A 25,843-nucleotide genomic window follows, 5' to 3' on the forward strand; every position below is an offset into this window, starting at 1 on the left:
GCTCCTTCATCTCTGGTTCCTATCATCTATTGTTGAGGTGCTGTTCTTGTTACCTGCCAGTATTAATACCTACCGTACTTTGTATGATTTTCTACCAACTACCTGCCTGTTATACTATTCAGCTCTACAGTTAAAGCGTACTACGTTATGTAAAACTTATCCCCTATCTGACCACTGGGACCCCCTACTCTCTGGGCCCCACCTTTTCAGACTAACTGGTCTCAGAAGTCCGCTCCTGCAATCACCGGCTGAGGTGGAACATGCTGCAGCCGGTGATCGGCAAAGCGGGCCAACACTCCTGAGACCAGTTTGTCTCAGAAGGTGGGATCCATAGCTCTCTGAGGTAAGAGATGGGTCCTGTTTTGAACATAGCAAGGGATCCCGGTAGTCGGACCCCTCGCGATGAGACACTTATCCTCTATCCTGTGGATAGGGGATACATTTTACGTAAGCAGACAACCCCATTAAGTCTAAGTATCTAAGAGCTGGTAGCCATGGTTTGGACCCAAGGAAAACAAATTCTGCAGTCTAGTGCCCTGCTGGTATCATTACTAAAGATCCCCCCAAAATAATTAGGAATTACCACTGCCCTGTTTAGCCTTCATACTGTATAATGTTTATTGCTTTATTCTCCAAAGACTGCGTAATAAGAAGTAAAGGGGTACTCTGTTGCCCCAGCGTTCGGAACATTTTGTTCCGAACGCTTGGAGTGGGCAGCAGTTTGTGACGTCACGGCACGCTCCCTCAATGCAAGTCCATAGCAGGGGGCGTGGTGTGACGTTGCAACCCTGCCGCCCGCTCCAAGCATTCTAAACCCCGCGATCAGACATCTTATCCCCACTTTTTGAAAACTTCTATGCAAAATAAGTTGGTGCTTGACATGGATTCTAGCGGAAAACAGACGGTGTAATTTGTAGAGGTAGGTTTATTTTGGGATGCCAAAATAAGGAGTGGCAGAGATTCCAGATGGATATGGATGTCGCAGAAGCTTGACAAAACATCCAAAAATTAGTTGGTATCTTCATTGGGTCCAGTTGGGTACTTTGCCACACAGTTTATCCATATTATTCTCCACCATTATCCACAAAATCCCCACTGATTATTTAAAGGGGTTCTCCACCATGAGGGGATTTTAGTACGTATCTGCCAGACAGTAATAGACATGCTTAGAGATTACCATAATACTGTGGCTAGCTTTTTGTGAACTGTGGAGTTCAGTCTCTTAAAGTGGTACTCCGCCTTTAGACATCTTATCCCCTATCCAAAGGATAAGATGTCTGATCTCGGCTGCGGCACCCCAGATATCTGATGCACGGAGCAAACTTCGCTCCATGATGGATGACTGACGATGCGAGAAGGAGGCTTGTAACGTCACGGTCACATCCCGCTCGTGATGTCACGGCCACGCCCCCTCAATGCATGTCTATGGGAGGGGGCATGACGTCCATCACTTCCCCTCCCATAGACTTGCCTTAAGGGGGTGTGGCCGTGACGCCACGAGGGGGCCGTGACGTCACGAGCCTCCAGCGCTGTACCCGACGCTCTAAACGAATGGCGGGTGCAGCAGCTGGGGACCGCTGGGGACCCCCCGATCAAACATCTAGAGGTGGAGTACCCCTTTAAACTACACATCCATTGTTTCATGTTTTTAAGTGTGAGGTCACTTTCCTCCCTCCCACGCTTCAGCCATCCCCTCCATTGAAACACAAAGTGAGCTGCATCCATTCAAAAGACCAGTGTTTTCTAACCAGGGTGCCACCAGCTGTTGCTAAATGATCTCTCTCCTACCCAGCTGTCACTCCACAGATTGAAGCAGGACTGGCTCCCTCTGATCACCTGACTAGTGATGTCATGTCTCGGCCACACTGCAACCTGGGAAAACCCGAGACCTGCGTCATTTTGTGTGCTGTTAAAAATAAATATTATGGTAAAAATTACAGAAGAATTGTGATACCATCGTCACACGCAAGTACAGACACTATATTATGAACTACACTAACTTTACAGCCCCTGTAGCACAGTCAAATAAAAAAAAAATCCAGGAGTACCCCTTTAACACAAGCCAAGATGGTCCAGGTGTATCTATTTTTTATAACCTCTCCTCTTCTATATACAGCACAGGTTTTATATAGTAAAAAAAAAGTGCGGCAGACCTGATAAAGCCAACCTGCTCCTAGGTATGCACTCATGAGGTGTAATGTGATTTGATGTGCCCGTACAGAACAGATCGTCCTGGAAATTACATCTAAATTTAACCAATACCGGCATATAGCTCGGAGCCATCTCATAAAAGACATACTGTAATTTCAAATTTTCTTGCTAATTTTTCACATGCAATTATGTCTCTTTCATCTCATTACCTTCTCTCCATGGACATGTTATTTTCTGATATAGATAGGACTGATCTTGAAATAATGTCAACAGCCCTAGTTCTGCTTTTCATCTTATAAATAATACACTGCTCGGCTTGTGTAGATTTAGTCAATTTTGACATCTTGAATGTGATAACTTGTTTCTAAGATAAATGCCCCAGGCATTTCCATGTCTATTGCAGCCTTTTCTCTCTTTCATCATTTCAGCTACCTTGCAATATGTCTTTTGTTCTGTCTCCGGCTCATCTGGAAAAAAAAAATGATACCTGAATGTATTGCCGCGTATGAGGGACCACAGAACCTAAAATACTCATTTGCCTTATGCATTGGTGTCATAGTGATGAATATATCATCGGATCTGTAGACAGCGCAGAAGACGCATGGGCCAAGAAAGCTCAAAGCTGACAGAAAAACTAAAAAATTTGCTTTATTTTTTAGACCAGCCGTGATTTTTAAAAAGCTGGCCAAGTGGGGAAGATGTGCTTCCAACTCGATGGTCTTTGAGACATGTTCCCACATGTAGACCTCTAGATGCTACAGGTATTTATTGGTCTTATCATTTAGGCAGGCCCGGTGCAGGGATTTTTGCCATCCTAGGCAAAAGCTTGTTTTGCCGCCCCTTGAACCTGCCAATTGGCTCCGCCCTTTGACACGCCCACCTTACTACTGGGGTGACACACTGTAACAAACCTCCTCCTCATGTAATCTCCTCACTACTGGGGTGACACACTGTAACAAACCTCATCCTCATGTAATCTCCTTACTACTGGGGTGACACACTGTAACAAACACCCTACTCATGTAATCTCCTTGCTACTGGGGTGACACACTGTAACAAACCTCCTCCTCATGCAATCTCCTTACTAATGGGGTGACACACTGTAACAAACCCCCTCCTCATGTAATCTCCTTACTACTAGGGTGACACACTGTAACAAACCTCCTCCTCATGTAATCTCCTTACTACTGAGGTGACACACAGTAACAAACCCCCTCCTCATGTAATCTCATCTCCTTACTACTGGGGTGACACACTGTAACAAACCTCCTCCTCATGTAATCACCTTCCTACTGTGGTGACACACTGTAACAAACCTCCTCCTCATGTGTTCTCCTTACTACTGGGGTGACACAATGTAACAAACCTCCTCCTCATGTAATCTCCTTACTACTGGGGTGACACACTGTAACAAACCTCCTCCTCATGTGTTCTCCTTACTACTGGGGTGACACAATGTAACAAACCTCCTCCTCATGTAATCACCTTCCTACTGTGGTGACACACTGTAACAAACCTCCTCCTCATGTGTTCTCCTTACTACTGGGGTGACACACTGTAACAAACCTCCTCCTCATGTAATCTCCTTACTACTGGGGTGACACACTGTAGCTTGCATTTAGGTTAATCCAGAGGCATTTTTCATATTGTGAGGTTTCAATTTAAAAAAGTTGCAACTTTATTTATTCTTCAGAACATAATTGAAAGGTAAGCACAAAAAGAAGAAACAAAGCCCAATATCTGGCACTTCACTTGGGTGAGTAATCCCCTTTAGACGTATGTACAGAGGGGAGACTGGGCAAACAATATGTGGATGGGTTGGTGCGGAGTCATATATAATACAACAGTGGCCCAATCAATCTTGAAGAAAATGATAGAAAAAAACAGCACTCACCCTTCATAACAGGCTTGCTTTATTGAAATGGGTTCGGTAGGTACATAGGTTGACCTATGTACCTTCTGAACACATTTCAATATTCAAGACTGGCATGAAGGGGTGAGTGCAGCTTTTTTCTTATCATTTTCTTCAAGAATAATCGAAAGGTAGTTCAGGACCGAAGTCCACATGGGAAAATGAACATTATTTACTGGTGCTTCTCCTGGTAAGAATGATGCAAAGTGCTCCAGAAAAAAAGGGCCTTTGATCTGGAACACTTTGTAGTCATTCTTACCAGATGAAACACCAGTAGATGATGTCCATATCCCCCATTTGGGCTTTGTTCCTGAACTACCTGTATATTGATTCCGGCTGATCTTGATGGTACTGGGAGGATGCTATCACATTGCTAATCACATTGATGAGTCGAGTGGCCTACAGAGGTGTTGTGCCCACAAAGTATTCGCTACCTAGCCATAGGGACTCTTTTCCGAAACATACTATACTAGGAGTGCATGTTTTCTCTTTTAGAAGTACATAATCGGACAGACTGGTTTTCTTTCTTTTCCCAGCTCACTGGTGGCTCACTTTCCCCACTTCTTCATCATCTAGTTAACCTTTCGCTTACTCCTCAGTTTGCCAATGTCCAATTATTTCATGGTGCAAGTTGAGAAAGAAAGTCTTCCAAAGTGAAGTTTCCAGGTACACCACTTACAGTACACATCTATAACTTCCCTTCCACCATGATTAAGAATCAACAGATTTGTAAATTACTTCTATTAAAAAAAATCTTAATCCTTCCAGTACTTTTTAGGGGCTGTATACTACAGAGGAAATACTTTTCTTTTCGGATTCCTCTTTTCTCATGACCACAGTGCTATCTGCTGACCTCTGGTGTCCATTTTAGGAACTGTCCAGAGCAGGAGAAAATCCCCATAGCAAACATGCTGCTCTGGACAGTTCCTAAAAGAGGTCAGTAGAGAGCACTGTGTTCGTGACAGAAGAGAAATCCAAAAAGAAAAGCATTTTCTCTGTAGTATACAGCCCCTAAAAAGTACTGGGACGGTAAATATTTTTTAATAGAAATAATTTACAAATCTGTTTAACTTTCTGGCACCAATTGATAAAAAAAAAAAAAAAAAACATTTCCATGGGAGTACCCCTTTAAAGGGGTACTCCGGTGGAAAACTTATATTTTTTTTTAAATCAACTGGTTCCAGAAAGTTAAACAGATTTTTAAATTACTTCTATTAAAAAAATCTTAATCATTCCAGTACTTATTAGCTGCTGAATACTACAGGGGAAATTATTTTCTTTTTGGAACACAGTGCTCTCTGCTGACATCTCTGTCCATTTTAAGAACTCTCCAGAGGAGAAAATCCCCATAGAAAACATATGCTGCTCTGGACAGTTCCTAAAATGTGCTCATGATGTCAGAAGAGAGCTCTGTGTTCCAAAAATAAAAGAATGTCCTCTGTAATATTCAGCAGCTAATAAGTACTGGAAGATTAAGATTTTTTAATAGAAGTAATTTACAAATCTGTTTAACTTTCTGGCACCAGTTGATCAAAAAAAATATATAAAAGTTTTCGACTGGAGTACCCCTTTAAGACACCTTTGGTGTTTATTTTTTTCTGTTACAAAGATGCTTTTAAGGTGCATTTAACAAAGAAACCTGTTTTTGAAACCTAATGCTTGGGAATGAATGTTTGTCTTTTTGAAGTGCCATTAATGCTCAATCCTGTGCAATTTCCGTGCATGGACCGGGGCTCTAATATGGTTGTGTGGTCATCTACATAGACACTAATTCACATGAGAAAGCACTAGTGAGCATTTACCTATATACGATCCACAAAATGGTGTTCAGGGGCCGGGTAGTTATCGCTTTCTAGCTCAAAGGACCATTCATAGAGAAGGAGGTGGAAGAAACCGAATTATGTATAATAATATAAGCACTGCAAAATGTAAACATTCATATGGACCTGCTCCGTAAGGAATCCATGACAGTAAACATCTGTAACCCACATTATTTTTCTTCCAAATGGTGATGGGAACAGGAAATTATCCATTTTACAGTACTAAAAACTGATGGTTCGGACAAGTTCATGGATTCTGAGTGCAGGCGACATGACAGCTCAGACACATGCCCTCCCCACCCTCCCCTAATGTCAATGTAGTCTGTGTGGGATTCCCCCAAAAGAATAAACATGCTTGTTGTTTCTATGGAAATTCACCGCAGAATTTCTGCAGCAGAAATTCAGTTGCAGAATCTCATTGACAGCAACAGAAGGTTCCGCTACGAATGTACAAGCAGAAATTATGTGCAAATTTTCTGTGTAAACTTGGGGGGGGGGGGGGGGTATCATTTCCTGCACCAGCGCAGAGTGGAAACATTGCACTTTTTTTTGTTTTGTTTTTTTACACGAGCTTCCACTTTGCACCAATAAACTGTGAAAAAAAAATGTGCAAAAATATTTGTATTAGTGAAGGGAATAAAACATTACCCTAATAAAGAGTTCGCTTTTTATTATGCCATGTTCAGAAGGTGGAGTTTCTATGTGGAAATCTGTGGTAGAATTCCACTGGAAACTATGAAAAAATTAGTCTATTGACTTTAATGGGGTTCCGCTGTCCCATTCACACAGTGGAATTTCAACTACGGATTTTATTGCAGAATTCCACGGTGAAATCCCATTAAAGTCAATAGGGCTTTGGATTTCAGCAGAATTCTGGTATATATGTCCAAGACACCTTATATACACACCTGATGTTCCACATCCTGCCATGCTTACTGAACTGTTCACACAGAGGCATATTCACAGTGCAGGGTCCGTCCCAAGGAGGCCACCTTATCGCGGTGGGACGGTCCAAGCTATTTGACCGCCGGCGGAGACAAATTTGCGAGCTAAGTGCCTCACTATTTCATAGTTTCACATTTGCATCTATTACACCATAGCTGTATAGCTCTTCATGTTTTATCTGCATGTTCATGTTTCACCTATATCCTTGTGCTGGCAGTGTGCTGCTGTATTCTTCTGTTGCTGTATATCTAGCCTAGTAGCGTGCACCTGTAGGCCAGGTCCATATAATAGTTTGGTATCGACTAAAGTGCTGGCTGACTTATTCTTTGTCTATATATATATATTATATTTAATTTTTTTAACACAGAATTCCCAGCAGAATTCTGCAATTCAGTTTAATAACCTTTGTGGAATTGCAGAAATTTGGCAAGCTGAACATAGCCTTGCAGCATAAATCGTGAGCAAAAGGGCGAATAAAATACAAAATGCATTCAAAAGAAACAATTTATCTTTAATTTCTACATCACGTTTTCTCTCTACGTGATTATGACCGCGCAATCTCCCGTTCTAATAAGTTGACATGTTCAGGGCTTCATTTGGGCAGAGAGAACACAGAGTATTATAGGCCGTCTCGACAGACCACGTGCCGCATCCTGCAGCCATATTACACTATAGTCCAAGCAGAAGTCCACATAGAACGCTATAAGATCCGTTCCGTCTTCCCTTTGTTCAGCCCGGACTGCTGCTTCATGAGCGTTTCTTCTTTAAGATATCATTAGATTTCATTGCATCTTATAGGAAATGTTCCTTAATTTAATTTGATATGATCTGAGTAATAAAGGACATTGCAGACGAATCATCATATTCTGCTGGATGGGCAATTTTCATTAGTTTTGTTATATTGATAATAGAGAATTTGCATAAAGCAAATATATGTAACCCAGTTATTGCTGGTTGGAAAATAATGGGGCTTGTCCCAGGAGCAAAGCCTCTGTACATAAGCTCTGCTTGTGTGTACAAGAATATAACTACTATAATACTGCCCCCTATGTACAAGAATATCACTACTATAATACTGCCTCCTATATACAAGAATATAACTACTATAATACTGCTCCTATATACAAGAATATATCTACTATAATACTGCTCCTATATACAAGAATATAACTACTATAATACTGCTCCTATATACAAGAATATAACTACTATAATACTGCTTCTATATACAAGAATATAACTACTATAATACTGCTCCTATATACAAGAATATAACTACTATAATACTGCCTCCTATATACAAGAATATAACTACTATAATACTGCTCCTTTATACAAGAATATAACTACTATAATACTGCTCCTATATACAATAATATAACTACTATAATACTGCCTCCTATGTACAATACTATAACTACTATAATACTACTGCTATATACAATAATATAACTACTATAATACTGCTCCTATATACAAGAATATAACTACTACAATACTGGTCCTATATACAAGAATATAACTACTATAATACTGCTCCTATATACAAGAACATAACTACTATAATACTGCTCCTATATACAAGAATATAACTACTATAATACTGCCCCCTATGTACAAGAATATCATTACTATAATACTACTCCTATGTACAAGAATATAACTACTATAATACTGCTCCTATATACAAGAATATAACTACTATAATACTGCTACTATATACAAGAATATAACTACTATAATACTGCTCCTATATACAAGAATATAACTACTATAATACTGCTCCTATATACAATAATATAACTACTATAATACTGCCTCCTATATACAATAATATAACTACTATAATACTACTGCTATATACAATAATATAACTACTTTAATACTGCTCCTATATACAAGAATATAACTACTATAATACTGCTCCTATATACAAGAACATAACTACTATAATACTGCTCGTATATACAAGAATATAACTACTATAATACTGCCCCTATATACAAGAATATAACTACTATAATACTGCCTCCTATATACAAGAATATAACTACTATAATACTGTTCCTATATACAAGAATATAACTACTATAATACTGCTCCTATATACAAGAATATAACTACTATAATACTGCTCCTATATGCAAGAATATAATTACTATAATACTGCTCCTATATACAAGAATATAACTACTATAATACTGCTCCTATATACAAGAATATAACTACTATAATACTGCTCCTATATACAAGAATATAACTACTATAATACTGCTCCTATATGCAAGAATATAGCTACTATAATACTGTTCCTATATGCAAGAATATAACTACTATAATACTGCCCCCTATATACAAGAATATAACTACTATAGTACTGCCTCCTATGTACAAGAATATAACTACTATAATACTGCTCCTATATACTAGAATATAACTACTATAATACTGTTCCTATATACAAGAATATAACTACTATAATACTGCTCCTATATACAAGAATATAAGTGCTATAATACTGCTCCTATATACAAGAATATAACTACTATAATACTGTTCCTATATGCAAGAATATAACTACTATAGTAATGCTCCTATATACAAGAATATAACTACTATAGTACTGCCTCCTATATACAAGAATATAACTACTATAATACTGCCTCCTATATACAAGAATATAATTACTATAATAAAGCTCCTATATACAAGAATATAACTACTATATACTGCCTCCTATATACAAGAATATAACTACTATAATACTGCTCCTATATACAAGAATATAACTACTATAATACTGCTTCCTATATACAAGAATATAACTACTATAATACTGCTCCTATGTACAGGAATATAACTACTATAATACTGCTCCTATATACAAGAATATAACTACTATAATACTGCCTTCTTCCTGTGACTCGGGTGTCTTCTGGTCCCTGTAGTCCCTGTGTCACTGTGTAACGTTACATGTGCTTTTCGCGCACCCATGGCATGTGAAGGTTACTGGGGTCATATGATTATCATAGTGTTTTATATGTCCTGTCACTATAATGATTTACAGGAAATGTATTTATTCCCATGATTACCCGCTCCAGTGGAGCTGACAATGTCATTTCCCCACCCTCAGCTTTAACGTCTCTAATAAGGAAAATAAAATAGCATTTTTCATCTGACTCAGACGTTGGAACATACAAATTCGATGAATATCATATCCTACTCGGGACTGGAATTATTTTGCTTTATTAAATGACATTCAGAACCGTAATGAATGCGCCTGGTACAAAATACATGGCATAAATGCACGTAAAATATTGGGCACATGGGGGCACTAGCTAATTTAAGCGTCAGTGACAATAATAACAATATTGCTGCTAATACTACTATGCAAAAAGGTCCTGGCACCAAACAGCATCAAAGTGAAAATCTTCAGATTTATGCTGTAGTATTTATTGGTTCCCCAATCTACAATGGCTAATCTCCACCCTTAGACAACTTACAAAAGTAAAGGGGATAAGATGTCTGATTGCGGACCCCCGAGATCTCGACTGCAGCACCCCAGACATCCGGTGCACCGAGCGAACTTCACTCCTTGCCGGATGACTGGCGATGCGGGGCAGAGGCTCGTGGTGTCACGGCCATGCACCCTCAATGCAAGTCTATGGGCAAGAGTGTAAACACCCCCTCCCTTAGACTTGCATTAAGGGGGCGTGGCCATGACATCATGAGCGGGGCATGGCTGTGACGTCACGAGCCTCTGCCACACATGGCCAGTCATCCGGCAAGGAGTGAAGTTTGCTCGGTGCACCGGATGTCTGGGGTGCTGCAGCCGAGATCGCGGGGGTCCCCAGCGGCATGACTCCCGTGATTAGACATCTTATCCCCTATCCTAGATAAGATGTCTAGGGGTGGAGTACCCCTTTAAGAGTTTCTTGACAAGTTCCGAGACTTCATTTTGCAGATATTCTAGATCACATGATCTCTGATCATTCCACTATAGTACTAGATATTTACGACACTATCCCCAGGCCACTGACTACATCTGTGGTTTTCCATCTTATCTGGTAGAAGACGATAGTCTCTTGGATGCTCTCAGGGAATGGTGGTTTGAATAGGACATTTACGGCACTGGACACGTTTCGAACATTCCTCTGTTGGGTGACGGCTAAGGCTGTTCTTAGGGGCATGAGGGTAGATCTCAGGTGGACTTTATAAAGAGACACTTAGTCAAGGCTATCGTTAGAAATATGCTTGCGGTTTTTAATTGGACCCTCACCATGTCTAGCCAGTCCTATCACCAATTCTTTTGGCTCTTGGTTCAGTAAAGGCATTTGATAACATTTGCTGGGATTGGCTGGGTGTGGTGTTGGATTGATTTGACATTTGAGGCACCTTCTGCACATTTCTGCATAGGAATCCCTCTGTGAGGATTTACACCAGGGGTCCTCAAACTTTTTAAACAGGGGACCAGTTCATTGTCCCTCAGACCGTTGGAGGGCCGGACTATAGTTAAAAAAAAAACTATGAACAAATTCCTATGCAGATTTATATATAGTACAGACCAAAAGTTTGGACACACCTTCTCATTCAGAGTTTTCTTTATTTTCATGACTATGAAAATTGTAGCTTCACACTGAAGGTATCAAAACTATGAATTATCACACATGGAATTATATACATAACAAAAAAGTGTAAAACAACTGAAAATATGTCATATTCTAGGGTCTTCAAAGTAGCCACCTTTTGCTTTGATTACTGCTTTGCACATTCATTCTCTTGATGAGCTTCAAGAGGTAGTCACCTGAAATGGTCTTCCAACAGTCTTGAAGGAGTTCCCAGAGATGCTTAGCACTTGTTGGCCCTTTTGCCTTCATTGGGCTCAGGTCTGGTGACTATGGAGGCCAGGTCATCTGGCGCAGCACCCATCACTCTCCTTCTTTGTCAAATAGCCCTTACACAGCCTGGAGGTGTTTGGGGTCATTGTCCTGTTGAAAAATAAATGATGGTCCAACTAAACGCAAACCGGATGGAATAGCAGCCGCTGCAAGATGCTGTGGTAGCCATGCTGGTTCAGTATGCTTTCAATTCTGAATAAATCCCCAACAGTGTCACCAGCAAAGCACCCCCATACCAGCACACCTCCTCCTCCACACCATCACACCTGCTCCTCCACACCATCACACCTCCTCCTCCACACCATCTCACCTCCTCCTCCACACCATCACACCTCCTCCTCCACACCATCACACCTCCTCCTCCACCCCAGCACACCTCCTCCTCCACACCATCACACCTGCTCCTCCACACCATCACACCTCCTCCTCCACACCATCACACCTGCTCCTCCACACCATCACACCTCCTCCTCCACACCATCACACCTCCTCCTCCACACCATCACACCTCCTCCTCCACACCAGCACACCTCCTCCTCCATGCTTCACGGTGGGAACCAGGCATGTAGAGTCCATCCGTTCACCTTTTCTACGGTCACACAAATACACGGTGGTTGGAACCAAAGTTCTCAAATTTGGACTCATCAGACCAAAGCACAGATTTCCACTGGTCTAATGTCCATTCCTTGTGTTCTTTAGCCCAAACAAGTCTCTTCTGCTTGTTGCCTGTCCTTAGCAGTGGTTTCCTAGCAGATATTCCACCATGAAGGCCTCACACAGTCTCCTCTTCACAGATAAAAAATGGAAATTGAGGCTTAGGGTCAATGAATATTGGATGATGATATGTTTATTATAATAAAATATATATGATAGTTAAAGTGTGTGCCGAACCTCATAGGGCCCTTGTGGGTCGGCAAATACACAATAAAAATTCACAATAGATATACAAATATAATACGGCAATTGTAAGTATTATCAACAGGTAATTAGAAAAATTCATAAAATTGTAAAACATTTATAAAAAATATGAGTGTCCACAGTATCAGGTTTGTAAATTACTTCTATTTAAAATCTCAATCCTTCCAGTACTTATCAGCTGATGTATGCTCCAGAGGGAGTTGTGTAATTCTTTCCAGTCTGACCCCAGTGCTCTCTGCTGCCACCTCTGTCCATGTTAGGAACTGTCCGGAGCAGTAGAGGTTTGCTTTGGAGATTTGCTCCTACTCTGGACAGTTCCCGATATGAAATTTGTTTTCCACCGGAGTGCCCCTTTAAGTCTCTAAGTTGCATTCAGAATTCAGTACATTTATATGTGTGAGAAAATGACCTATTTGGTCGGGACAAAGTTAGGTCCTACATAGTAAGCTAAAGAGGGTGAGAATCTTATTTCACAGTGATGCATTCTGCCATCTTTGATTCTAACCTTCCAGCACCCCCCACATTGTCTGCTCTGTATAGTTTATTGTCCAAATTGTAAAACTCCATCTACCAACTTGTGGAGCTGCTCCCATGTGGCTTCCTTTAATTCTACATTAATTCTCCATGATCTATAGATATGTTGCTGTATTGTAGCGTATACTTTTTCATTATCTATACCCCCAGGAGAGCACACACATAGCAGTGACATCTATTCCTATGATGCACATTGTTCTTATGATCGCCGAGAGATCTGTTTTGCAGGACCGGCTTGAGAAGGTTCCTTTTTTGTTTCACGAATTGTTTGCACATCTTAAAGGGGTTTTCCGGCCAAAGACATAATAAAACATATTTTTTTTCCAGTGGAGTACCCCTTTAAGTGTAATAGAGCTGGTGGATAGACTGTATCCAGACCAAGGGCGCTATCCCAGATGGGATAAATTATCAATTAAATGAAATAAAATAAAATAAAGGGATGACTCAAATGGACTAGCAGAAATGATACTTTATTGAAAGCAAATAGTCTGCATATACATCGATAGGCAAGCAAGACGCATTTCGGGTAACATACTACCCTTTATCAATTGCAAATGTATTATACATTATATTATACATTTGCAATTGATAAAGGGTAGTATGTTACCCGAAACGCGTCTTGCTTGCCTATGAATGTATATGCAGACTATTTGCTTTCAATAAAGTATAATTTCTGCTAGTCCATTTAAGTCATCCCTTTATTTTATTTCATTTAATAAATAATTTATTTGCCATCTGGGATAGCGCCCTTGGTCCGGAGTCCTTTTTTGATGTTTCTCTATCCACTTTTTCTTCTGACTACAACATGCCGTAGTCAGCTGGGTGTTTCATTTTCTTATGAATACAGAATATCTCAGCAATGAAGTGCCACTATAACTGGATATAATAGCCAAACTAAAAGTAGAATGGGGCCCAAATTGAATGGGGTATTCACATCTCCAAATGTTATCCCCAATTCACAGGATAAGAGATAATAGGCTGATCTGTCTGGGTCTAACTGCTGGGACACTGACCAGTCATGAGGACAGAGGAAACGTGTTCTCCCAAATGTATGGAGCACACAAGGCATGTGTAGCCAGTGATCCATTCATTCCACAGTACAATTGTTCCCTATTTTTGTGTTCTGTGAGGGTCCCCTCCATTCACCAGCTTTTTATCCCTTGTCCTGTGGATATGGGATTGCTTTTGGAGGTGGGAATACCAACTTAAGTTTTGCTTACAGTGTACCTGTCATGATCTTGTTAAATGTTATAATCCTCCCAGTCCTTTGCCCCCATCATGATAAACCACCTCCTGCCTTTATTTTTTTATTATTTTTTAGTTTTCTACCTTGATATTTCTCTGTATTTTCTGCTCAGTCTCAGTCAGATTCACAGACTGGGAAGTGCCGTTCCCCAGCAGGCGTGACATCATCTGAAGCCATACAGGGGAGAACTTCCTCCCTCACTCTGCTACACACAGCCCAGAGCAGATGGGCTGTAATTGGCTGAGGCCGCACACACTCCCTTCAGCTCCCTGAACTCTACTGTACTCTCTATACACTGTGCTGAGCTGAGAGCAGTCCAGTGTGATATGGGCTGTGATTGGCTGAGACCATACACACCCCTCAGCTCCTGAACTCTACTGTAAGCTCTATACACTGTGCTGAGCTGAGGTCTCATCCGCATTTCCTGACTTTTGTCTCTGCCAGGCTGCTACAGAAGACAATCTGCAGGCAGGAATAGAAGGAGGACCCCCTGGTGGCCAAACTTTTAGTGGTTAATTTAAAGGGGTACTCCGAAGAGGGAAAAAAATTTCAAATAAACTGGTGCCAGAAAGTTATACAGATTTGTAAATTACTTCCGTGTAAAAATCTTAGTCCTTCCAGTACTTATCAGCTGCTGTATGCTCCAGATGAAGTTGTGTAGTTATTTTCTGTCTGACCACAGTGCTCTCTGCTGACACCTCTGTCCATGACTGGAACTGTCCAGAGTAGGAGCAAATCCCCATAGCAAATACCTTCTGCTCTGGACAGTTCCTGACACAGACAGAGGTGTCAGCAGAGAGCACTGCGGTCAGTCTGAAAAGAACCACACCTTCCTCTGGAGCATACAGCAGCTGATAAGTACTGGAAGGATTCTGATTTTTAATTAGAAGTAATTTACAAATCTGTTTAACTTTCTGGCACCAGTTGATTTACAAAAAAATTGTTTCCACTGGAGTACCCCTTTAACACATAAGGATATTTGAAAGGTAATTCAAATAGGTTAATCTAGAACATATAGATTTTTTTATTACTTATGGCAGGTACCATTTAAAGGATTATCTTACATTTGCCCCTAAAACTGTGAGCTTAATACCATTAGCTTCTACTACACACGCTATGTCTTGACTTGGTAGACCTCGCGTTTGCTACTCGCGGTTTTGTACCCGATTTACTCTTGTTTAGAACACAAAATACGAGGACAAAGAACAAACAAATTTGCGATTTTCAGAAACAATAAGTGCGTTGGGGGCCACCACGGCGCCGGCATCAGAACAAGCCCCTTATATATAACAGGCAGTCAAGAGGGAAGTTTTGAGTTATGCATTTCAATCAAACAGCGAGAGACCTAATCATGTACATCTTAGACATCTCTACATCTCCCAGCTGGGGACTGATTGCCTGGTAAGGCGGAATGTGCTTTAAATTCTGTAATGTAAAATATTACTGGATGGGATTTTTGTTTTCCTGGTGTGAAATTCATCTCGCTTCCCTTGATAATCATGGTGGCACAAAAGCCTCTATATAGCTAAAAGGTGTGAGAGCCGTGATATATATAGTAGGGAAGAATGTATATTTGAAAGTCTAGAGGCTTTTTTTGTTGGATGCGAAGAGGAAGCATGTTTTCCATTGTGTGAAAAGTATTTGCTCCCTTCTAGAGGTTAAAATTAAAATAAAATTAAAATACAAAGAAGGGAAATGGATGGCACTCACCCATACATTTCTGCAAAATATAAATCCATTGGGGTAAACAGGTTGCTCCGCTGGCATATACAAGTGTAATAATTAGTTACAGCTGTTTCAAGCATTGCGTGAAACAGCTGTAACTAATTGTTATTATTGTGCATGTTTTCCATTGTGTGAAAAGTATTTGCTCCCTTCTAGAGGTTAAAATTAAAATACAAAGAAGGAAAATGGATGGCACTCACCCATACATTTGTGCAAAATATAAATCCATTATGGGCAAACAGGTTACTCCGCCGGCATGTACAAATGTAACAATTAGTTGCAGCTGTTTCACGTGTTGTGTGAAACAGCTATGCTTTCCATTGTGTGAAAAGTATTTGCTCCCTTCTAGAGGTTAAAATTAAAATAGCATTAAAATACAAAGAAGGGAAATGGATGGCACTCACCCATACATATCTGCAAAATATAAATCCATTGGGGCAATCAGGTTACTCCGCCGGCATGTACAAGCGTAACAATTAGTTACAGCTGTTTCACGCGTTGCGTGAAACAGCTGTAACTGATTGTTACGATTGTACATGTTTTTCATTCTGTGAAAAGTATTGCTTTCCATTGTGTGAAAAGTATTTGCTCCCTTCTAGAGGTTAAAATTAAAATATAATTAAAATACAAAGAAGGAAAATGGATGGCACTCACCCATACATTTGTGCAAAATATAGATTCATCATGGGCAAACAGGTTACTCCACCGGCATGTACAAGCGTAACAATTAGTTGCAGCTGTTTCAATTGTTGTGTGAAACAGCTGTAACTAATTGTTACGATTGTACATGTTTTTCATTCTGTGAAAAGTATTGGTTTCCATTGTGTGAAAAGTATTTGCTCCTGTTACGCCTAGCGCTCCGGGTCCCCGCTCCTCCCCGGAGCGCTCACGGCGTCTTTCTCCCTGCAGCTCCCCGGTCAGTCCCGCTGACCGGGAGCGCTGCACTGTCATGGCCGTTGGGGATGCGATTCGCACAGCGGGACGCGCCCGCTCGCGAATCGCATCCCAGGTCACTTACCCGTTCCCGTCCCCTGCTGTCATGTGCTGGCGCGCGCGGCTCCGCTCTCTAGGGCGCGCGCGCGCCAGCTCCCTGAGACTTAAAGGGCCAGTGCACCAATGATTGGTGCCTGGCCCAATTAGCTTAATTGGCTTCCACCTGGTCCCTGACTATATCTAACCTCCTCCCATGCACTCCCTTGCCGGATCTTGTTGCCCTTGTGCCTAGTGAAAGCGTTTTGTGTGTCTAAAGCCTGTGTACCAGAACTTCTGCTATCCACCCTGACTACGAACCTTGCCGCCTGCCCCCGACCTTCTGCTACGTCCGACCTTGCTTCTGTCTACTCCCTTGTACCTCGCCTATCATCAGCAGTCAGAGAGGTGAGCCGTTGCTAGTGGATACGACCTGGTCACTACCGCCGCAGCAAGACCATCCCGCTTTGCGGCGGGCTCTGGTGAAAACCAGTAGTGACTTAGAACCGGTCCACTAGCGCGGTCCTCGCCAATCCCTCTCTGGCACAGAGGATCCACTACCTGCCAGCCGGCATCGTGACAGCTCCCTTCTAGAGGTTAAAATTAAAATATAATTAAAATACAAAGAAGGAAAATGGATGGCACTCACCCATACATTTGTGCAAAATATAAATCCATTATGGGCAAACAGGTTACTCCGCCGGCCTGTACAAGCGTAACAATTAGTTACAGTTACAATCTTTGCACAACTGTACAGGTGAGTGCCATCCATTTTTGCTGCTGTGTTGGACTGTACTCTACCTGCATTTTCCTGGATTAGGAACCAGAGTACAGTGCATTTCCAAACAGTGTTTTCCCGGGAGCCTCGGCCGTGCGCTCATGCCAAAGCTTACCTGCGATGAACGCCAAAGTTTGGAAGCTGTGATGATTGTCTGTTCCTCCGAAGTAGAGTCTTTAAAATAAAATACAGGGTGGGCCATTTCTATGGATACACCTTAATAAAATGGGAATGGTTGGTGATATTAACTTCCTGTTTGTGGCACATTAGTATATGTGAGGGGGGAAACTTTTCAAGATGGGTGGTGACCATGGCGGCCATTTTGAAGTCAACCATTTTGAATCCAACTTTTGTTTTTTTCAATAGGAAGAGGGTCATGTGACACATCAAACTTATTGGGAATTTCACAAGAAAAACAATGATGTGCTTGGTTTTAATGTAACTTTATTCTTTCATGAGTTATTTACAAGTTTCTGACCTCTTATAAAATGTGTTCAATGTGCTGCCCATTGTATTGTATTGTATTGTCAATGCAACCCTCTTCTCTATATACTACTATATACTACTATATACACCGCAGGAGAAATGCTAGCACAGGCTTCCAGTATCCGTATACACTGCTATATACTACTATATACACCGCAGGAGAAATGCTAGCACAGGCCTCCAGTATCCGTATACACTGCTATATACCACTATATACACCGCAGGAGAAATGCTGGCACAGGCTTCCAGTATCCGTATACACTGCTATATACTACTATATACACCGCAGGAGAAATGCTAGCACAGGCTTCCAGTATCCGTATACACTGCTATATACTACTATATACACCGCAGGAGAAATGCTAGCACAGGCTTCTAGTATTCGTATACACTGCTATATACTACTATATACACCGCAGGAGAAATGCTAGCACAGGCTTACAGTATCCGTATACACTGCTATATACTACTATATACACCGCACGAGAAATGCTAGCACAGGCTTCCAGTATCCGTAGTTTCAGGTGCTGCACATCTCATATCTTCACAGCATAGACAATTGCCTTCAGATGACCCCAAAGATAAAAGTCTAAGGGGGGCAGATCGGGAGACCTTGGGGGCCATTCAACTGGCCCATGACGACCAATCCACTTTCCAGGAAACTGTTCATCTAGGAATGCGCGGACCTGACACCCATAATGTGGTGGTCACCATCTTGCTATGGGTGTCAGGTCCGAGCAGGTGCTCCAGCATTCTGAACATCTTGTTCAGAATGATCGGAGTCGGAGGCCGTGATCGTGACGTCACAGCCATGCCCCCTTGTGATGTCATGCCATGCCCCCTCCATTCATGGCCATGGGAGGGGGCGTGTCGGCCGACACGCCCCCTCCCATAAACATGAATGAAGGGGGCGTGACATGACGTCACAATGGGGGGTGGCAGTGATTTCACGATCATGGCTCAAGGAACCCGGTGTTTTTTAGAATGCCCGGTGCTGCAAGAGATCTGATAGGGGATAAGATAGAGGATAAGATGTCTAGCAGCGGAGTACCCCTTTAAAGATGCTGTCCCCGCCATATAATGCATATAATGTATTTTTCCAAGTTGACGAATACCTAACCATTGTCTACAAAAATGGATGTGTATATGATTTGTATAGATGAATAGTGTCCCTAAAAATCATTGCGTCTGGTGGGTTCAAGGAACCTCGGTCCAACATTGGCGCCTCATGTCTTTTTCGAAGAGCCCCCACATCGGCTGCAGTAAATTTATTCTTTTTATTGTAAATCACTACATGTTGACGCGTTTCGGATATTAAGTCCCATCAGCATCAGATTTTATTGGCATTACAATACTTGATGTCTTTTTCTGTCTTTTCTGATCTAATTTGTCTATTGTGTCTGTAATTACATAACAACCATTTACAGTCTATGGAAACCTGATGCCTCAGCAGATCATTTGTCACATTTGTCTTCAAAGTTTTAATGACACATTATGGACTATTTTGTAGGGTTTTTTTTTTTTTTTTTTTTTGACTGATATTCCCTCAGTATGCAGAACAATGCCTGAAGATTTATCACTGTATCCAAAATTAACCACTTCAAAACCAGAAGCTATAATGTTTATTCTTGTTTAGTTATTCAAATCATTTTTGCATCTTTTTTCCTATGATGTATAGAGCTTTATTAATGTCAAAAATGTATTTATTATGTCATTTCCATTGGGAAAAATGTAAAAAATTAGATGTTTCAATTGTTACGTTATTCAAAAGTTGTTTTTTTTTATATTTGCCTATTTTTGTTATATTTATATATTATATTATATTTTTATTTTTCTCTTTATTTTACATATTGTGCTCCCTTAACTTTTGTTTTAATTTTAATTGCTATGCCCCCATAGCAAAGACTGCCATATTAGTTCCCGTAATAAGGGAATACAGGCCCTTAATTCAGAGATTTGTTTTACAGCAGCCGCATAGACCACAATAAGTCTGGAAGACATATTGACTTGGGAGAGTGTTGTGTGCATGCTCTGTGACCTCTGCAGAGACCAGTATGCTTAATGGGGTACTCTGCCGCTAAGCGTTCTGAAAGTTATTTTCAGAAAACTGGGTTTGGGCGGCCGTCATCATGATGTCACACCATGCCAAGCCCCCTGTGATGTCACGTATAGACATGCAAGAAGGGTACGTGGCGTGGCTTCACAAGGGGGCGTGGCGTGATGTCACAACCACTACCACAGGAACCTATCGTTCATTCGGAATGCCGTGTACTGCGTGGAGATCGTGGGGGTCCCAGCGGCGGAACTCCCACAATAAGACATCTGATCCCCTATACTCTGAATAGGGGCTAACATGCTTAGTGGAAGAGTACCCCTTTAAGCATACTGATCTCTGCAGAGGTCACAGAGTATTCACATAATACTCTCCCAAGGTAATAAGTCACTTTCAGTCTTTCTGTGATCTATGCAGCTGCTGTAAAACAAATCTCTGAACTAGGGGTCTGAACTCCCCTATTTAAGGAACTAATATGGTGGTCTCTGTTATGGGGGAAAATACTGTAATGTTAAACTATACCCCAGCGTTCGTTCAGAATGTCGGGTGCTGCGTGGAGATCGCGAGGGGCCCAGCAACGTGACCCCCGTGATCAGACATCTTATCCCCTAGCCTTTGGATAAGGGATAAGAAGCCTATTGGTGGAGTACCATTTTAAAGGAAAGGAATCTGTAATCATTCTGTGTTATCTATACTGGAGCGACTTTTCACTGTAATCATGTCTGTGATGATAAGGAGGAGATTGCTGGGAAATGATCTGTACAGTCTTGGCTTAGTTTTTGGTAGAAAAGAAATCCTGGCACTCACTGTAATCTTCTGGCAAGTGTTAGTGCTAGTAACAAGAATAGACGCGTTTCGGCCAAAGCCTTACTCAGACTGAGGATGTCATTCTGAGTAAGGCTTTGACCGAAACGTGTCTATTCTTGTTACTAGCACTGTGTAAATAAACACGTAACACTTGCCAGACGATTACAGTGAGTGCCTGGATTTCTTTTCTACCTGTGTACTCCCTTCCCCGTGCACCACTATGGGACACGAGTGCCGACCCTTCCTTATGTTCAGCTTAGTTTTAGGCCTAGTGGCCAGAATGAAAAATGCCAAATGCCAAAATAAATAAAATATTCTCAAGGACTGAGGTCAGTATAAGTTTATATAACTGTATCACGCATAGGCATTTGCACCATTGCATTCAGCAGCTTTGGGGTTCTTATAGGCAGGGGCCCAGCCTGTGTTTATCCCATTCTCTTAGATACAGAGAGGCCGGACACTATACAGGACACTGCTCATCAGAGAACTGCATAGTTAGCAAGCAAAAGGGTCAAGGAAACTGAGAATACAAACTCCAGACCCTTAGAGTTTATTCACACAGCAGAATTTCCGCTTGCGGAATTCCGCTTAAAGGGGTACTCCCGTTGAAAACTTTTTTTTTTTTTTTTTTTAATCAACTGATGCCAGAAAGTTAAACAGATTTGTAAATTACTTCTATAAAAAAAATCTTAATCCTTCCAGTAAAAAGTTTTCTTTTTGGATTTTCCTTCTGTCACGACCACAGTGCTCTTTGCTGACCTCTGCTGTCCATTTTAGGAACTGTCCAGAGCAGGAGAAAATCCCCATAGTAAACATATGCTGCTCTGGACAGTTCCTAAAATGGACAGTAGAGGTCAGCAGAGAGCACTGCGGTCGTGACACAAAAGGGAAATCCAAAAAGAAAAGCATTTCCTTTGTAGTATACAGTCCCTAAAAAGTACTGGAAGGATTAAGATTTTTTAATAGAAGTGATTTACAAATCTGTTTAACTTTCTGGCACCAGTTGATAAAAAAAAAAAAAGTTTCCCACTGGAGTACCCCTTTAAATTAAAGCCTATAGACTTCTATGGGATTCCACACTCCCATTCACACTTCTGAATTTCCGCTTGCAGAATACCGCAAGCGGAAATTCAGAAGTGTGAATGGGAGTGTGGAATCCCATAGAATTGTATGGGCTTTAAAGGGGTATTCCAGGCAAAACCTTTGTTTATATATATCAACTGGATCCGGAAAGTTAAACAGATTTGTAAATTACTTCTATTTAAAAATCTTAATCCTTCCAATAGTTATTAGCTTCTGAAGTTTTCTGTCTAACTGCTCAATGATGATGTCACGTCCCGGGAGCTGTGCACGATGGGAGAATATCCCCATAGGAACTGCACAGCTCCCGGGACGTGAGTCATCAGAGAGCAGTTAGACAGAAAACAACAACTCAACTTCAGAAGCTAATAACTTCTGTAACTTCTAATAACTAGTAATTTACAAATCTGTTCAACTTTCCGGAGCCAGTTGATAAATAAAAAAAAAAGTTTTGGCCTGGAATACCCCTTTAATTTGAGGTGGAAATTCTGCTGTGTGAATAGACCCTTATGTCCTGGATGACAAAGGCCCACACCATAGTAAGGGGCGCATTCATATCTATTGGGCCCCTTCTCCTCTATGGACGCCATTGTATGGAATAGTCCTTACATTGATGTATAACTCTTGATGTGTAAATCTGATCTGTTTGAGTTCAATATATCACAGTCTCGGTAATTCAATAGTTTCTATAACCTAACCTAGAAAAAGTCTTTATATAAAGGGGCAATAAATAAAAGGCTAAACTACAAACACAATACGTGAAAACAAATAAACGCACTAAATTCGGTCTGTGAAAAATAAACTCCTAATAATATTCTGATTCAAGGTTTTAAACACCAAGGGCTTCGGAAGATTCTAGATAGAAGCTTTGGGGACACTTTTATTTGCTTTCATGTTATTGCTTTCAATACCCTTATTTGATTTTCACCCAGAGGTTTTTTGCTGCAGGTATTTTACTTTTTGCGAGTGTTCATTTTAGCAACTAGTGTTTATAATCGGATATAGCATTATTTATCTATCTTTCTCATATCTATCCCATATCTATCTATATTTCTATCTCATATCTGTCTATCTATCTCATATCTATCTATCTATCTATCTATCTATCTATCTATCTCTCTATCTCATATCTATCTATCTCATATCTATCTATCTATCTCATATCTATCTATCTCATATCTATCTATCTCATATCTATCTATCTATCTATCTATCTATCTCATATCTATCTATCTATCTAATATCTATCTATCTCATATCTATCTAATATCTATCTATCTCACATCTATCTATCTATCTCCTATCTATCTCATATCTATCTATCTCCTATCTATCTATCTCATATCTATCTCATATCTATCTATCTATCTATCTATCTATCTCATATCTATCTCATATCTATCTATCTATCTATCTATCTATCTATCTATCTATCTCATATCTATCTATCTCATATCTATCTCATATCTATCTATCTATCTATCTATCTATCTCATATCTATCTATCTCATATCTATCTCATATCTATCTCATATCTATCTATCTATCTCATATCTATCTATCTCATATCTATCTATCTCATATCTATCTATCTATCTATCTAATATCTATCTATCTCATATCTATCTATCTAATATCTATCTCACATCTATCTATCTATCTCATATCTATCTATCTATCTATCTCATTTCTATCTATCTCATATCTATCTCTCATATCTATCTCATATCTATCTATCTCATATCTATCTCTCATATCTATCTATCTATCTCATATCTATCTATCTATCTATCTATCTATCTATCTATCTTATTTCTCATAATGGAGGAGGAGTTGTTGTTTTCAGTGGATCCCTTCTCTGGCCGGACCTTCTTCCAGTTGGGACAATCCCTTTAATGATGAAATGTTAATACTGTAGTTAGGCATATAATCACTCTTTTCAACCATCCATAACCCTTCAGCGCCCCCGGAGCCCCCCTCTCTAAATACAGTGATCTATGACATGTCACTTTTGTCTGTATTTCCCTCTAGGCCGGACATTACTCTACAATTTGTTCACCATCGAGTTGTTGTAAACTTTCATTATTACAATGACCTCCATTTTTTGCAGTGTCTGCAACGTTACCTCTGACCTTATTTCCCCACCAGATTATTGAGAATATATGACATTAATCTTATAATTTTACTAAGACTCATACATAATCAAGTGTCCCTGTCATTTAAATTTTTTTTGAAATTTTTGAAACCTCACAGAGATATGTCAGAAGCTTTGATTAGTCAGGGTCTAAGTGCTGAGACCCCACTGATCAGTAGATCTACACCCTACTTCAGTAGACTTATAATGGGACAATCTCGTGAAGCAGGACATAGATCGCTGTGTGTCAGGAAGTAAAGGGTGCTACGGCGTTCTTTTCCTGACTTGCTCTCCTGATCGGTAAGCGTCTAAACACTCAGACCCCAACCGATCAAAGCTTTTGTCATCAAAAGTTTAAAGGGGTATTCCGCTGGAAATCTTTTTTTTTTTTTTTTTTTTTTAAATCAACTAGTGCCAGAAAGTTATACAGATTTGTAAATAACTTCTATTTAAAAATCTTAATCCTTCCAGTACTTATCAGCTGCTGTATGGTCCAGGGGAAGTTGTGTAGTTATTTCCAGTCTGACCACAATCCTCTCTGCTGACACCTCTGTCCATTTTAGGAACTGTCCAGAGTAGGAGTAAATCCCTATAGCAAACATATGCTGCTCTGGACAGTTCCTGACTTGGACAGAGGTGGCAGCAGAGAGCTCTGTGGTCAGACTGGAAAGAACTACACAACTTCCTCTGGAACATACAACAGCTAAGTAGTGGAAAGATTAAAATTTTGAAATAGAAGTAATTTACAAATCTGTTTAACTTTCTGGTATCAGTCGATTAAAAAAAAAAGAGTACCCCTTTAAAGTCCAATTGAGAAAACCCATTTTCATGTACTTTACTAGGGAATAGGGGTGTCCTCTAGTCAGGATTCTCATCTCTTTACCAGAACAGAGAGCAAGTGACCAAGAACGTTTCTGGCTTTGGAGGACCCGTCCTGTATTATTCAGGAAACTCATTGGTTAAAGATGTACTCCGGTGGAAAACTTTTTTTTTCCATCAACTGGTGCTAGAAAGTTAAAAAGATTTGTAAATTACTTCTATTAAAAAATCTTAATCCTTCCAGTACTTATTAGCTGCTGAATACTACAGAGGAAATGGTTTTCTTTTTGGAACACAGAGCTCTCTGCTGACATCACGAGCACAGTGCTCTCTGCTGACATCTCTGTCCATTTTAGGAACTGTCCAGAGTAGGAGAAAATCCCCATAGAAAACATTATGCTGCTCTGGATAGTTCCTAAAATGGACAGAGATGTCATCAGAGAGCTCTGTGTTCCAAAAAGAAAAGAATTTCCTCTGTAGTATTCAGCAGCTAATAAGTACAGGAAGGATTAAGATTTTTTTATAGAAGTAATTTACAAATCTTTTTAACTTTCTGGCACCAGTTGTA

General features: G+C 40.4%; 1 protein-coding gene across 2 annotated transcripts in view; it reads left to right on the forward strand.

The window, feature by feature from the left end:
- NEGR1 (neuronal growth regulator 1) overlaps nt 1-25,843 on the forward strand; it is a 549,860-nt gene that overhangs the window by 263,225 nt on the left and 260,792 nt on the right. The window lies entirely within an intron of this gene.

This window comes from Hyla sarda, chromosome 7, assembly GCF_029499605.1.
Source record: "Hyla sarda isolate aHylSar1 chromosome 7, aHylSar1.hap1, whole genome shotgun sequence".
NCBI lineage: Eukaryota > Metazoa > Chordata > Amphibia > Anura > Hylidae > Hyla > Hyla sarda.